The 16829-nt window shown below is 41.0% G+C and overlaps 1 protein-coding gene across 4 annotated transcripts in view; it reads left to right on the forward strand.

Annotated features, from left to right (window-relative positions):
* KLHL29 (kelch like family member 29) overlaps positions 1 to 16829 on the forward strand; it is a 2735259-nt gene that overhangs the window by 1535965 nt on the left and 1182465 nt on the right. The window lies entirely within an intron of this gene.

Here is a 16829-nt window from a genome sequence, read left to right on the forward strand (position 1 = left end):
GGATAATATACATACATTCTACAGTAATGTAGCGTACAGTAATAATAACAAGTGAGCCATTGTACCATCTTAGGTGGGTGTCAGAAGAGGGAGAAGCCATTGGGTTGATAAAACAGCATAAGAGGAGGTTGTTTGTTAATCTGTATCTCTGAAACAATTACGGCTTGCTTCTTCTATTATATGTGCTTTCAGCTTTGACTTGAAATACTGAAGAGAAATTTATGACCTTATTTCAGGAGGTGATTCCAGGTGGCTGGGGAATTTTTTGTGAAAGCTCTTTCCTCTGTTGTGGAACCGAAATGTGGTCTGTCAAGAGGAAGTACCTCATCTTTGTGTGTGGCAGACTGTGTAGGATCTGTCTCTTAATAATAGGTTGGTTTTCAGGGGGTTGAGACCGGCTAAGGTTAAACATGTTCAAAATGACAGTAATCAAAATGACAGTACTGTGCATTACCATGGTCCTGTTTTGTACTGCGAGCTAGTGTAAACTTTTAAGTAGTTCCACAGATGTATATATTAAATAGCCAGGAGGGGAAAGTGATGAATCATGCTGTCTGCTGTTTGCAGTTTATACATGTTTTTGCTATTGTGGAAGTAGTAGTGGTAATACACATTTGAGTATAGGAATTAGCACATTTTTGGCAATAGACTACGGTGGTGGTGCTGCGGTAGCGTTGTCACTATACAGTTAAGACCTTGTCCTGTTCGATTCTCAGCTAGAGCGTCTTCTGTGTGGAGACATGCGTGAATGGGCGTACCTTCGTTGAAGATTGTGTATCAGGGCTGGCAACTCGGCACGTAAAAATCTACTGCCAATCATTAGCGGACCGGAGTTCCGCTGTGGCGACCCCTAACCGGGAAAAGCCAAAAGACACAATAACCATCAAGCTTTTAGGGTCAGAAGATGAGATATTTGTGTATAGTTTTAGCTGTCCAAGTGCTTTATTGACAGTATTGTCAGTGTTAGCTAAGAAGGATAGTGAGGGGAAGGGGTATCAAGAAATACCCCTAGGTATTTCTGTTGTATCACTGTGAGTGCTACATTGTCGTAAGTGTTATTTATTTCTAGTGGGGGGACAGAGAGATTTTGTGGGATATCAAATTGCATTATGTCAGACTTGCTGAGATTTATTATTACTTTTATTGTCATTTGTGCAGTTCCAGAGAGACAGGAATTTGTCTTGTATATTTTGATGTAGTTGGGGCAAAGACTTGGTTGGACTCCGTGAGCAGCAGGTTATTTTCACACATGACTAACTCCATCTGGGGAATGTCCATGGTGGGATCATTTAAGAAAAGGAAGAATAGCAGGAGACATAGCATGGAGTCTTGTGTAACCCTATTATTAATGTGCACCTGAATTTGTCAAGTTGCTATTGTAGTAGGCTTTAAAGTTACTGTTCTCAAAGTAGCTTTCAAACTGTTAGATTACATTTGTTGCAAAAGTTAAGTCTGGAGAGTTAGTCTTGGAACAGGCATGATTAACAGTCTTAAAGACCCTAGTATCGTTTATAAGTAAACCACCTGTAAGAAATCCATCATTCATATTTCAGTACATTCTATTAGTTAATATGTAACTTGCAATCATTGTGCCGAATATATAAGCATTTATCTGAGCAAATATTTGCTTGCAGAGAAGTTTTTCAAATATTTTGGCTAGGAGCTTTAGATTAGAAATAGGTATGAAGTCTATGTATGTCTTTGGCTTGGGAACTTTTGGTAACGGGATCGTTGTTTGTTTAAATAGGATGGGTAAAATAATGGTAGTAAGAGACAGATTAATGATATGAGTTAATGGTCAGGCGATTAGTTCTCTCATTTTGTGGAAGGTGGTGTAAGGTAAAGGATGGTGAATTTAGCCACAAAGTTGGCATCTAATTTAAACAGAATGTAAGTTTCCTTGGTTGTTATTTCTTTGAAGCAGAAGGTGGGGCTGTAGCTACCTAGTGAGTAGAGAGACTGAGTGGAGATTCTATCATCTTGATTGTTGTGTGATGGGACAGAATTTGTTATTGTTTAAATAGTAGTAAGGTGAAAGTTTCTATAGTCTTCTGTAAATGATAAATTCTCATTGCTGTTTTCTATATTTTCTGTGATATAGTTGTTAGTGATTTGTCCTGTTATCTGCTTTATTGCTTTCAAAAACACTTTTGTGGAGGCTGTGAGAAGATCCTGCTGCTTTCTAGGAAAGTTGTCCTTAGCAATGTTAACTGCTGTCCTGGTTACCTTTTTTCGTTTCCAGTAGTTTTTGTGTAGTGGCTCAGTATTTCCCTTCTGTGTACCATTGTTTCCAAGCAATGTTTCTTTGATTGAGTCATTTAATGATATTAGGGATAAGCCAGGGGTAATGCTGGCCCATTGTCCACCTTTTGGTGGTGGGGAAGAGTTTTGGATAGTGAAGTGTTTACTAATGAGAAATGTCAGGGCTTCATTAGGGTTGCTGGCAGAGTAGATGGGTGACCAGTTAGTAGTACTAAGGATATTCAGAAGTGCTGTCTTTTTGGATTCAGAGAAGATTCTTCCTGTTATGTTTTTTCCAGTGTTTTGTGTGTTTTGAAGATCATGTGTGAAGTCACAGGTCAGTGATCAAAGAGAATGTTGAACAGTAAGTAGCTCTGTTTTATCTGGGAAATGATCAGTTCTAATGTGACATTATTGCTCGTAGTTTGATTTAGTTTACTTTACCTTCTACTATTTGGTGGGTGGCTTTGGTGGTGGAGCGGTTAGCATTGCCGCCTCACAGCAAGAGGTTCTCCAGATTTATTCTCGGCTGGGGTGCCTTCTGTGCAGAGTCTGCATGTCCTCCCAGTGGTCGCGTGGGTTTCCTCTGGGTGCTCTGCTTTCCTCCCACATTCCAAAGACATGCAGTAGGTGGATTGGACACTCTAAATTGGCCCTAGGTGTGAGAGTGTGTGTGTATGCCTTCTGTGGAAGGTTGGGTGCCGGGCTGGCAACTCGACACCATAAAACTCCACTGCCAATCATGAGCAGACAGATGATCCGCTGTGGTGACCCCTAACTGGGAAAAGCTGAAAGAAGAAGAAGACCTTCTACTATTTGGCCTAGGCCTAACACATGTAGAACTCAATCCAGCTGGTGGGTATTTGGCCCTTTTGCATTAACATTAAGTCCCCTTGAGTAATACGGTTTTTGGTGTACTGGAGAGAAAGATGTCTTTGCAGATGTTTTACGTGGATGCTGTGCATGACGGTGGTGGTGTATAAACTGAGGCATTGTGCAGATATGATTGGACAAGGTTAAAGTGTTTAGACCCAGTTACAGATCTTGCTGTTACAACTGGTAACAGCCAAGGAGCCAGTGCTGGTTATGGAGAAATTATTAATGAGTAGTAATGCACCTTCTCTTGGTCTGAGACCAGGTCTGAGCTTATTAAACATACAGAAATTGTTATGGACAGAGCAGTAAATAGCATGAGGCAAAGGGGGCAGCCACTCCAGGTGCAAAATGTTAGGGACAGTGATCTGCAAATCCCGTCTAGTCTATAGTGCATACCAGCACTTAAAAGTAAATGCAGGTATTGCAGTTGAGGTCAGAACTGAAGGGCTTTAATGCTTTGTGTGTGGCATAAACTGTAGCAGCTGCTTGCTGCAAACTAGCAAGCAGTTTGCTACAGTTTAAAAGGAGAAAAGAAGACATTATTTTTTTTTTTAACAAAGTGAAGGGGGGCACCATATCAGGCACTAGAGGACAGCATCAGATACTAAAATATTGAGCTATGCCAGTGGCTATGGATATTGACATATAGGAAGATGGTAGGCAACCATCTTTTAACCATGACTCAGTAACTGCATTTCTGTTGGGTTGCTCAGATACTAGCCAAGCTACTGACCTTAATGCAGACAATCTTGAGGGCAGTGGGTTAGTTGTATAAGGTGGATGTCCTGGATTTAAATGACTATCCCATTACTTTAGCAGGTGAATAAATATGTAATAGAGTTTACATTTATATATGTGCAAGTGATTGGCACATATATTAATACTCCAGATGGTTCAGGATTACATTTGGGATTTTGTTGTTCAGGACCTTTTTTGTATATATATGTATATCTGACATAGATTTCTTCGTCCCATTTGCTAGGTGAAAGTTGCTTAGGATTACAAACCATACAGAAATGAAACTGAACAAATTTATAGCAGCATCAGTCAAAGAAAAGTATAATTTTGCATGGTAGATTTCAGCATTATTTTACAGACTAATTGGATCTTTATTAATGTGTTTTCATACTTCACAGTCTTTTAAATGTGATGTGAGCTTTCAGAAAAAATAGAAGTTCCCTTGTTTTCCCCTGAGCTATAATTAAAATAGACAACTGCTGAGTATATGTCATCTTCTCAACAGGCCTTGAATCCAGTGGCATCTGTAAGATAGCATTTTAAAATAAGTCTTTTAATTCAGATATTTCCATCCTATTTCTCTAGATCAACCACTGGAAATATTAGTGCTATTTTGAACAATAAGTTACTTTATGTAATGAGCTTCCTTCGAGCTACAGAGCAGGATGTAAAAATGCTACTTTTCTCAAAGATGAGATGTAAACTTGAAGTGCTGATCAGAGTGAAGAGATGATTGAAGGGACCATGACCATGTGACCACACCAAAAGTGCAAAGGCCAATATGAAAAATAAAAACGTAGGAGAGACAAAATTAAGAGTTTTGCTTATTGTGCCAAACATCAATGGGCAATGTTGACAAGTGAATTTTGCTATCTTAATCAAGGGAATAAAAGGCTAGACTAAGGGTTATTATAAAAGATTTGCATCTTGCACAAGCCTACTTGCCATCTAGTTTATTTTGTATACACTTGCTAGGCATGCTTGGACAACGGTAACATTATATCTTTAAGCAGAATGCCAAAAAGAAAAGTCTGTTTCACTTTAGAATTGTAAATCGCTTCTGTCTGGCTGTTCTGCTCACTGTTTTATTTGTTGTATCAAGTCACTGAGTTTTGGTCTGAAGACTGCTGTTTGTATTACCCATATGCCTGTATCTGTCTGTGCTATAATGTATTTATTTAATGTTTGTTAACTGCATCTTTCCCACCAACCTGATGGACCTTTTTCATCAGAGTCCAAGGCTTGTTTACACTACACTAGAGTATTGCAGTTTGAAATGTTTAGTGTCTGTTTGTCATCCATTTATTATTTTTGCTGAGTCAAGGGACATGGTTGTTGTGTCTTTCAGCTTTTCCCGGTTAGGGGTCACCACAGCGGAACTCCGGTCCGCTAATGATTGGCAGTAGATTTTTACGTGCCGAGTTGCCAGCTCTGATGCACAATCTTCAACGAAGGTACGCCCATTCATGCATGTCTCCACACAGAAGACGCTCTAGCTGAGAATCGAACAGGACAACGTCTTACTGGGAGGTGACAACACTACCGCAGCACCACCACCGCAGTATCAGTCAAGGGACATGGTATAGCCAGAAATTTAAAAGTATGTAAAAAAAAAGCTGTCTGAGGAAACATGAAATAGTATTAAATGGGGAGAAAAGAATCACAACAGTAAAATCATTGATGCATACTTCTGTTCTGTCCCAAATTTTACCCCAAATGTTGTTCTCTTCCTATATAAAAGTTATGATTCAGTGACAAAGCAGTGAGGATTACAGTCATTACAAATTACCAAATGTTAAAGCTAGACTTTCTTTTATTTTCAGAACCTGCATAATAATGCAGAATTTCTAATGACTGTTTAAGCTAATGTGGTCTCTGCCTATAATTATATTTTGCCTATATCAGATCCTTTATTATTATTATTATTATTATTATTATTATTATTATTATTATTAAGTATATCACACTCTTGAGTTAGCAGGTTGAAAACTGCAGTAATTTGCATTATATCATGTCAATCCTCTTCAGCTAATCTGTAAAATGGTTATAACAGTTTGTTAATATAATGGTGCAGTATATGTAAACCTTGCTGGAGATACAGAGGTTACAGTAATTGCACTTGGCATAGTGTTATATATTTGTGTTGGGGGCAGAAATTATCTGAGTTCAAAGATGAAAACCAGGTTTTGGGATGTTTAGAAAAGGGAAGGAGCAAATGACTTAAAAATAAATGGAATTGGTGGGAACAACACATGCTTTATAATGTTCAGGAGGAGGAATGAGGTTTAAGATAAGGCAGGAACTGAACAATTGATCCTATGTTGGCCTTAGTGACAGAGAAAGAAAACATATATGTAATTTAAAATGCATGAAAAATATCAGTAATGTTTGCTTTCTATTAATCATAGCTCTCATCCTCTTAGATCAAGAAATTTGGACAAAGCCATGAATAATGGGGGGACAAAGGCCCAAAGATAGGAACAATTTTTAAATATCACTCTTACAAACTTAGAAAGTTGATAGAATAACAGGTTTTGCATTAGACTGAATTTGCTGAAGTGTATGAAGTCTGACTCTTAAATATCTGTCATTATTTTCTGAACTTCATTCTTTAATGACTTGCCAAGGATTTGCCAGAAAACCACAATTTTATGAGTAACAGGCTAAAAATATGAGGCAAAAATCTGGACATTCTAAAAGAAAATCTGTACAGTTGAGAGGTATGCATTATTAATGTATGTGTATGTCTATATCTTAAATGATAATTTAATAATGGTGTTTAAAAAAAAGGTTAACAAAGACAACGAAATCCATGAAGCTCTGACTGGTATCCAAACCTACAGCCTAAACAGTATGCAGGGCAAAGTAAATGGTTAGGAATAAGGATAACTGTTCAAGATGTTGGATCCTGGCAGCAGCTAACTTAGCCAAACTTTAGCAAAAATAAAAATAAAGTCCTCTTTTCAGAGGAAAAAACTGTCTAGTTAAGAGTTTAAGCAGATCTTTATTTAAAGATGCATGAGGAAAGGTTTCCATAGTTGAATAAAGAAGTTGTAAGATATTTAGATGTTTTATATTTATAGGTTCATAAGAGATTACTAAGCTAATGACTTAGGAGCCCTTAGAAGCCTAGCCAATATTACCCAATTTTACCCAATATATGGCCCCTAGGGGCAAGAGGATCCCATAGGTTTATGCCTATACAAGTACCTTGAGTATTTTATAGATTGCCCCTGTCCATAAGGGACATAAGAGCTAGCCCAGTGTGAATCTGTGAATCCCTATCCATTGATCCAAATTATGTTTGAAGAGGGCCAGGGAAGGGCTCTGCTTAACATGACTAGGAAGCCTTTTCCAAAGAAGGGATAATCTCTGACACACATATCTGTCTCTCCAGCATGTCTTGTTTCAGTTGATGACTAGGTTTAGATCCACAGATAGGATGACCCTCATGTTGTTTGTCTTGTGGATGTGTAGCAGCTCTATCAGGGCTGGATTTGGGAGTGCCTTCAAGGTTATCACAGTTCACCCCATAATAGGCTCTAAGAGTCAGAGTGAAGGGATAAGGCTTTTGATCCATCTGCATAGGACATGCTGTTAACACCCTGTATTTGCTTTGTGAGGAATCTGTGAGATCATTCCAGCTGTTGTAAGTGTCTAGTCAAGTACATGGCAAAAGATTAATTGTGCTCATTAATTGGTCTAATGAGGGGTGAGTACAGTGGGGCTATAACTTCCTTGGATCTGGATGTCATACCTTTACTTATAACCTGTACAACATAGAATGACCTTCTCACCACTGTGGACACGTGGCAGTCAAAGTTCAGGCTACTATCTGCCTGTGTACCTAGAGCTGTCATCTTTGAGTCTACACTTAGGGATGTGCTATTAATGTTGTAATTTGCAGGGGCATTTGGCTTCTCAAAGGGTATGATAATACATTTTTTCATTTAGATTTAGGCCATGGCTCTAGCACCAATCATTTGTCTGATTTAGACCCTCCTGATGGACATCTACATCATTGGGGGATTCAGTGATTGCCCCCAGCTTGCAGTCATCAGCAGATTTCATCATCCAGAGGCCTTCCACATTAGCCTTGACTTCAGTGAAGTATATTCCAAACAGGAGTGGTCCCAGCACTCAGCCCTGTGGCACACCACTAGTAACTGGCTTCTTGCTGTATCTGGATTCACCCACTTCAACCACATCTCCTGTCTGTAAGCCAATTGGATATGCATGCATAGGGATTTATGTCCACTTTTGTGAGTTTATTTATATTACCTGAGTGGGGAATTGTGTCAAATACCTTGGCCAGGGCAAAGTAGGCTGCATGCACGGTTGTAGCCTCATCCATGGTCCTAATGACTTTCTTAGAAAAGTCAACAGATTTAGTAGGCATGACCTGCCTTGAAAAAGCTAAATTGGGTTGGGTCCAGTCTTTGGAGATTTTCACTGTCAGTTTTTATCAGGTTCATGAGTATTCTTTCCATGACCTTACATATAACACTAGTCAAATTTATGTGTCTGTAATTTCACAAGTCAGTTGATAGTCCCTCTTTATGCAGAGAGATGATTGTTGCTGTCCGCCACCCACTCTGTCAGGACAAAGCTGATCCAGAGACTGTGGTTAATAAGATGATCCAAATGGACCTAATAGTTCCTGATTCAAGCAGTTTAAGAGGCAACCTGGTATATCCTTAGGCCCCATTGAAGCCATGTTTTTAGAGGGAGAATGCTGGAAGGTATTTGTTGTGGGAGAACTGGGGTTGATGGTGAGGTGAAACATGAGCTGAATTTATTGGACAGTAGATTTGCTTTATCTTTAAGTTGTGTATAGGTGATGCCATCTACAACTAATTCCACACATTGTTGGATGTTGCCCTTAAGACTGCATGCATAAATGAAAAATGCCTTATGGCTATCCTTAGCTTGGGAGGCTATTTTTGCCTCAAAACTTGCTTTTGAAGACTTGACTAGTTCCCTGATTTTCTTGCTTAGACTAATGAGGCAGGTTTTTCTATGTTGTGCGCATTCCCTGTTACTTCTAGAAAGGATTTTCTTTCTTTTGTTTTACACCCTGTTAATACTAGGGGTCTGTCAGGCTGGCTTGTTTTTGTGGTTTGACCTGGACTTATTTGGGTGTGGTATTGCTGTTTGTATGCAGTTGTTTATATAATCACACAGGGCTTTTGGATGCCTCTGCATAGGGTTCTTTGTTTTCTAAGTTTGAAGGAGACTGGAAATTAGCTATGCCATCACTTAATAGGAGAAAGTTTGCCTTAGAAAAGTTCTGAAAGTTTTTGGGTTTAGGTGGGGGGGGGGTCTAATTTTACCCTTATTTCATGGGAGACCACTTTGTGATCTGATTTTACTAGTGAGGACATCACACTTGGGAGTACAGTGTTCTCCAATATTTGTGAATACCAGATCTACGATATTTATACCCCCAGTGGGAGTGCGGACTATCTGCTTCAGTGTGTTTGAGTTTACGAAGTCAAGAAAATCTTTGGGTCTGCATGTTAGTAGTCACGTATCCCTCCCAGTTAATGCAGGGTAGTTAAAACCATCCATGAGTATGGTATTGGGCTGGATAGTGAATGATTTCACTTCATGTATGATGTATGAGCTTCCTGGTTCACGGTGGGGGACCTATAGCTAGCAAGAATATGGTAATAGATTTTTCCCATGGTTAGTTGGACATGGAGTAACTGAAGCATGTCATTTTGTTTGATCAGCCTTGAGGTGTGCTTATCCTTTATGTAGATAGATCTCCTGGTTTTGCTGTTTCATGTTTAGTTGCTGGTTGGAATATATGGAAAGTGTTGTAGCCATGCACTGCCAGAGTGCTTTCCTTGGCTTTGAACCATGTTTCAATAACAACAGAGACATCAAGATTCTCCAGGGTGAGAGTAGTTTCTTGTTGATACTCATAGCATTGATCAGTAACACTTTTAGCTTGTCCTTAGTAGCTTTTGCTATTTTGGAAGGTTTGTCTGTTTGGCAATGCCTAAAAAAAGGCACTGTAGGAGTGGATATTATTTTGATCAATATCTGATAGACATGACTGAGCTTTCAGAATATTTGTTATGGGTAGGTATGAGCCAAGCACTGAGCAGCCTTCTACCGTCATCGCGGAAGTGAATTTAGCTGAATAGGGGTCGACAAAATGGTGTTGGCTGAAAAAGCTTTCGGCAAATTAATATACACCCTCCAAAAGTCTAGTGGTGACAGGTGAAGACTAACCCTGGCAAAACAGGGTGGCCTGTTAATCATGTCTTCCTAGGCTGACAAGTGTTGGACCCATTTAGAATGACACCATTAGCTAAGCTAATTGTTAAGGTCAATCATTTTTTGTTGGTATTGTGGCATCATCCTTTGAGATGGTAGAATGCTGCTCAGTGCTAGGCTCATAGCTGCCCATGACACATATTCTGAAAGCTCAATCATGTCTATATTCATATACCCCAAGTAGGGACATCACAGTTCATTCACACCCACATGGACTATGAATAAGTCATACTGGTACTTGGGGGTAAGTGACCAAAGTGTTTGCATGATCTGGTGGATCCTGGCCCCTGACAGGCACCTAAGTGTAACCTTCTGCTTATCCGGCCTGGTAAGAGGGACATCATTGTGTCTCCCATTGGAGTCTCCTATGACCAAAATGCTGGGTTGTGGGGTGTTTCACCTAATAAGTTTGGTAGTTGAGACACAGTGAGATGTAGTTTTATGTGTTGTGTTAGTAATTGTCTTGTTTGTGTACATGTGGAGTTTCTGAGAACTGTACCTGAGAGACTTTGAGGTATGGGTAAGTTACATGTGAGCACCTCTGCATATGTCGGTCTATGTGTCTGGGCCTTTTTGGGTGCAATGACTTGTGAGAAGGAGTCACTGACAACCTTATTGCTGCTTTCTGTGTATGTATGTGAGAGTCCAGCCTCCAATGTCAATGTGTAAGTACATTTTCACATACTGTACTAGTCTGTTTGAGAATTAAGTGGTTGTCAGTATACATAAGGCAATTGCTACATTGCCTAAGGATGCCCATATCCACCAAGCTAGATGCAGAAATAGCAGGAAAGTGCCTATCCATGGTTACAGGTCCTAATGTGTACTTTGCAAAGGACAGGAATGGAGGAATTTTTTAACCGAATGAGGGATGAGTGCTTACTTGGTGGAATCTACAGCTAACCTCCCCAGCAATGCCGGCCAGCACCAAAAGCTGATACTGTTTGAGCATTGATAGTCCTGGGTGCTGTAATAATGTAATGTAGACCTAAATAGTCCTAACTAAATGTACAAATGGTGTTCTCTGCTCAAACTCCATGCCCCGTGAGTACTGTAGCACTCAAGTAAAGTTCTGATGTGGTTTTTATAGGAAAATTTAAACTTCTGGTGACTGCGTATATTCAAGGCACCACTAACTGGCACTGTCTGTAAAGCAGATTCACACAAACAATAGGTTTATATACGAGCAGAAAAAAGCAAGTTTTGCACTAATTATGCCCTAAGGCCAGTCAGGTAAGTACACAACAAGTTTTTCATCAGGAATTCTCAGCTCATATCGGTGAAATCAGCCCTGTCCTGCCAAGAGTGCAGCCTTCCTCCCATTTAATGCAAAACGACTGGTTTGAAGCCCAAGTGTTAAGGAACTACAAATAGATGCCTGACACTAGCCAAAAGATCACTAAATGCAGTTTATTTAAATGCAGAACAGCAGTCCTTACAGCAGTTATAAAACGCAACTGTAAACTTAAAAGAAGTGCAAAAAAAAACGATAAATAGCACAGAAATCGTTCACTGTACAATGAAAACTAACAATGCATTTGCAAAATGATATTTATTTTAATTTCTCTTGTCAAGGATGGCTTCAGATGTTAGCAAAATCTGTCAAAGTCTTGACATGGATATCCTGTTTCTTGGTTGTAATTCATAAGCAGTTCAGCTAAGGAATGCCCACAATGTGGAAGTGATATTCTGATGTTGAGCTACATTTGGGTGCCACCTGATTGATCAGCTTTTTGCACAGTTCTTGTACATTTTGTAACCCTTTTCTGCTAGATCATTAGACTGTAGGGAATGCTGGTTGATATGCTTGGACCCCCCCCCCACTCTGCTACAATTCATTGGACTCCTACCACAATTCATTGGACTCCTACCACCTGAACAGTGGTCCGTCTAGTCCACCAGGACAGTTTGTAAGCTCCTGAGCCCCCCCAAGCCTTTCAGTGTTGGAGAGAAGCCTTCTAGCTTATCAGTGGGAGTGAAAAGCACTAGGTAGCCTACCTACCACAGGAGGAGAGGTTTCTGGCCCAGAAATTATAGTTTTTTGGCTGTTTGGGAAGCTTTTCCATCTCTTTCAACCTTCTGATTTAAAAGTTTGTGTTTACGCTTGTTTCCTGCCTTTCCTGTTACTAGTTTAGTCCAGGTACAGATTTGCTGTATCCAGGACTCTTTGTAAGCTTCTGAGCCCCCCAATCCTTTTTGTGTTGGAGGGAAGCCTTCCAGCTTATCAGTGGTAGTGGTAAGCATTAGGTAGCCTATCTACTACAAGAGGAGTGGTCCCTGGCCCAGAAATTGTAGCTATTGGCCGTTTTGGGCAGTTTTCTTCCATTTCTTTCAACTTTCTGGTTTGAAAGCCGCAGTTGCGCTTGTTTCCCGCCTTTCCTGTAACTAGCCTAGTCCAGATACATAGTTGCTGTATCCAGGATTGTTGGTAAGCTTCTGAGCCCCCTAAGCCTTTCTGTGTTGGAGGGAAGCCTTCTAGGCTACTAGTGGGAGTGGTAAGCACTAGGTAGCCTAACTACAACAAGAGGAGTGGTTCTGGCCCGGAAATTGTAGTTTATTGGCCATTTGGGCAGTTTTTCCATCTCTCTCTCAACTTGCTGGCCTTGCCCCGCAAAGCCTTTCTGTGTGTTGTAGTGAAGCCTACTAGCTTATGAGTGGGAGTGGTAAGTACTAGGTAACCTAACTACAACAAGAGCCATCTCTCTCTCAACTGTCTGGTTTTAAAACCCATGTTTGCACTTGATCCCCACCTTTCCCGTAACTAGTCTAGTCCAGGTACAGATTTGCTGTAGCCAGGACTGTTTGTAAGCTTCTGAGCCCCCCAATCATTTGTGTTGGAGTGGAGCCTTCTAGCTTATCAGAGGGAGTGGTAAGTACTAGGTAGCCTGTCTACCACATGAGGAGTGGTTCTTGGCCCAGGAATTGTAGTGTATTGATCATTTGGAAAGCTGTCCATCTCTTTCGACTTTCTGGTTTAAAAGACCACGTCTGCGCTTGTTTCCCATCGTTCCTGTAACTACCTACTGGAAAGCACTAAAAAGCCTTAAACTGATACAAGCCTTCTAGCTTAAAAGAGAGTCTTTTGAGTGATTAAGTATCAGTTTTCTGTATTTTCTTGCTGTACTTAACTGTTTTCCACCTAAATGCTGATTTTCCAGCGTTTATTGTGATTTAAAAGCTTGTTTTTTTTTCATATATTGTACTTGTTTGACTGCCTGCACTTTTAAAAAGTCGTTTTTTGTTTAAATAATTTGTTTAACTGTTGTAGGCTACACACTAAAACGATAGCCTTTTCTGATTGCTTGCAGTCGTTTAAAGCTGTTTTAAGTGTACTTTTTATTGTTTTTGCCTTATCTTTTAAAAAAAAAAAAAAAAAAAAAACATTCCTTGTTTTCCACCTTTCTAAGCTAGTATAGTCCAGTTTTCAGGCTAGTGCTGAATTCAGGGCTGTGTTACTGGAGGAGTGGTTCCATCCCAGAAGTTAGTAGTTTAAAAACTGTGTTTGCATGGTTTTGCGTGCTGAGCAGCACCGGTTAGCTACGATTAAATTATTCCCGGCTCCACTAAGTCTCCTCTTCAGTTTTTCCCTTGAAACTAGTTTCTCACCCTAAGCACTCAAAAAGCATCCTACAGTCCAGCACTTGCTCAGACCTAATAGCAAGCACTAATATACCCTGGACACTTGATTGCCCAGTAGGGCAAGGCTCTTTATCCACCCTTCACCAACCAAGCGACTAAGTAGCTCACCCTACTATTCAGGCATGACCAAAGGGCAACTTTAGGTGTACTCTCCAATCCAGCTGGTGAACCTGGGTATCCTGAGGCAATGTTACAACTGCCTCATGTACACAGACAACGCTCTCCTCCTATCACAAAACACTAACATATGCAAGAGATTCAATTATACAGCCAAACTGGAGGCTAAGGTCTCTCCACCCAAGACTGGAACAGACAGTCATGAGGAGAAGGTTAAAACTTGCACCACACTTCCAGCCTCACATAGACCTACTAAACCAGCACTGGCAAAAAATACACATAAATACATTAAATCATACTCGGAAGCTCTAAATAAAAACCTGCAAAAGCATCTGAGAACTCCAAAGCAGACACCCAAAAAACCTGCACCTCCCGTCACAAACCAGACAACACATAAAACACAAAATCAATGTGCCGCACAATCACAGACCTTAAGGTGAAATAACATACCTAACACACTAGTAATAGGTGACTCTATAGTCAGGCACACTGACGTCCCACTCACTAGGTTGGACAAGAAGGTTACTGTTAGCTGCCTGTCGGGAGCCAGAATCCGCCATATAACACAAACACTCAGGTCACTCCAGAACAAGTACAAATATGACTCTGTCATTGTTCATGTTGGTGAGAATGACCTGAGACTTACCTCCCTGGACTACATGAAAAGAGACATGGAAGAGCTCTCTGATCATGTAGCCCAGGTGGGTATGACCATGACCCTGAGTAGCACCCTGCCCTCACCAAGAATGATACTTCAGTATAAAGAAAAAATGATCAATTTCAACAATTGGCTAAACTTCTGGTGTCATTCAAAGGGGATCCAGTGTCTGTCAGCCTGGGACGACATGATCGACAAGCCGCGTTGCTTCGCAAGAGATGGCTTGCACCTGTCACCCCTAGGTTTTCGAATACTGGCCAAGGCTCTTGCTGCCCCCATAGTGCCTTTTTTAGGCAAGGCTCAAAAGTCAAACCCACCTCCATAAACAGCACAAATAAAAAAATGAGGGTTATGCTACTCAACGCCAGGAGTTTAAATCTCAAAATGCATGTGCTCGAAGCACTCCTCAGTATGGAGAACGTCAACATCTGTGCAGTAACTAAAACCTGGTTCAAGGCTCCAGAGAGCACTCCAGTACTACTGGGCTACAACTCATACCACACATTTCGGCCACAGAACACGGACTGAAACACAAAAGAAGGAGGTGTATCCATATTCATGAAGGATACCTACACCTCCAGGTTAGTGGTGCAGCATGATACCTCTGAGATCATCCATGTGCAACTAACATCGTGCAAATGTGCAATGCAAATTGTGGCCTGCTACAGATCACCCTCCATGACCCAGGACCACCACTCTGCCTTTCTGGAGACACTGGAAAACATGAAGGTCCTACTGAATACCCTGATATTGGGCAATTTCAATTACCCTACCATTAACTGGAAAAACTACTTGAGTACAAACTCCCAGGCTCAGCGTTTCCTGAATTTATCAACTCAAATGCCCTGAATCAGCTGGTAAACTCCCCTACCAGAGGTGAAAACATATTGGACCTGGTCATCATCAACATGGGCGACAGGTGTTCCATACCGGAGGTCAACCTGTCACTGGTTAGGTCAGACCATAAACTAATCACTCTGGATGTCCACACCCCACCATCACCCCCAACCAAGGAAACCACAGTGAAAAACTTTTCTAAAGCAAACTTCACCTTACTTAAGACAGAGGTGGTAAGTTTCACAGCCCACACGCTAAAGGATAACACTGCCCAAGATGCAGAATTCTTTACAAATGCACTCTATGAGCACCTACAAGGATGCATGGATCATGCCATCCCTAGCAAAACCAAGACTCACTCCCCTAAGAGAAGGAAACCAGTCTGGTGGACCCCTGCCATAAACAGGTTATACAATAAAAGGAGGAAACTAGTTCAGAAAAAAAGCAAATCCCAAGAAGGAAAGACATCCCTGATCAGTATCAGTAAGAAACTAAGGTCCCTCATAAAATCATCCAAGGCTAACTTAGAAAGAAAAATAGCCAAGGACTTGAAAGATAACCACAAAGCCTTCTTTAGCTGTGTCAAGAATCTAAGTGGCAACTCACAGATATGCTCTGAGCTAGTGCAAAATAGCACAAAATATTCTGAACCTACTGATATTGCCAACATCCTGGTAGATAGATTCAGTGCAAACTTCACCCCTTCTCTCCTCCAAAAGGGCCCACAACAATACCGGAAAAGTGTAGTGTCCCAGAAATCACAGACGCACAGGTGAAAACAGCCCTTTCAAAAGCCAAAAACACTGCGTCAATGGGGCCAGATGGAGTCCCAGGATGCGTCTTACACGAACTACAGAACGAACTAACCCCCCACCTAAACACGTTGTTCATCCTCAACCTCTCCATAGGCTACGTGCCCATAGAATGGTGTACAGCAATGGTTATTCCACTCCACAAAGGAGGGGCTACAACTGACCCTGGTAACTATTGCCCCATAAATCTGACTAGCCTGGTCTGCAAGGCTATGGAGCGCATCATCATGGAACTCATTAACAAAGACATTGGGAACCTTCAAACACTTGACCCGACATCGTTCGGCTTTGTTAAGGGCAGATCTTGCCGACTAAACCTGGTTGACTTTATCGAGACAGTCACCAAGGCCATAGACGAGGGAAAGGTGGTACACACAGCCTACCTTGACCTCGCCAAGGCGTTCAACACCATTCCAAACTCAGGTATTATAGAAAAACTCACCAGCCTGAAGATAAACCCCTACGTCACAAGATGGGTTGCCAACTGGCTTACAGACAGAACTCACGCGGTAAGAATAGCAGGCTCCAGGTCCGACTCCAAACCAGTCACAAGTGGTGTCCCACAAGGCTCGGTCCTGGGACCCCTACTGTTCAGCATATACTTCTCAGAAGTACAGGCAAAC

This window comes from Protopterus annectens, chromosome 2.part1, assembly GCF_019279795.1.
Source record: "Protopterus annectens isolate FY-2018-M chromosome 2.part1, PAN1.0, whole genome shotgun sequence".
Lineage (NCBI taxonomy): Eukaryota > Metazoa > Chordata > Ceratodontiformes > Protopteridae > Protopterus > Protopterus annectens.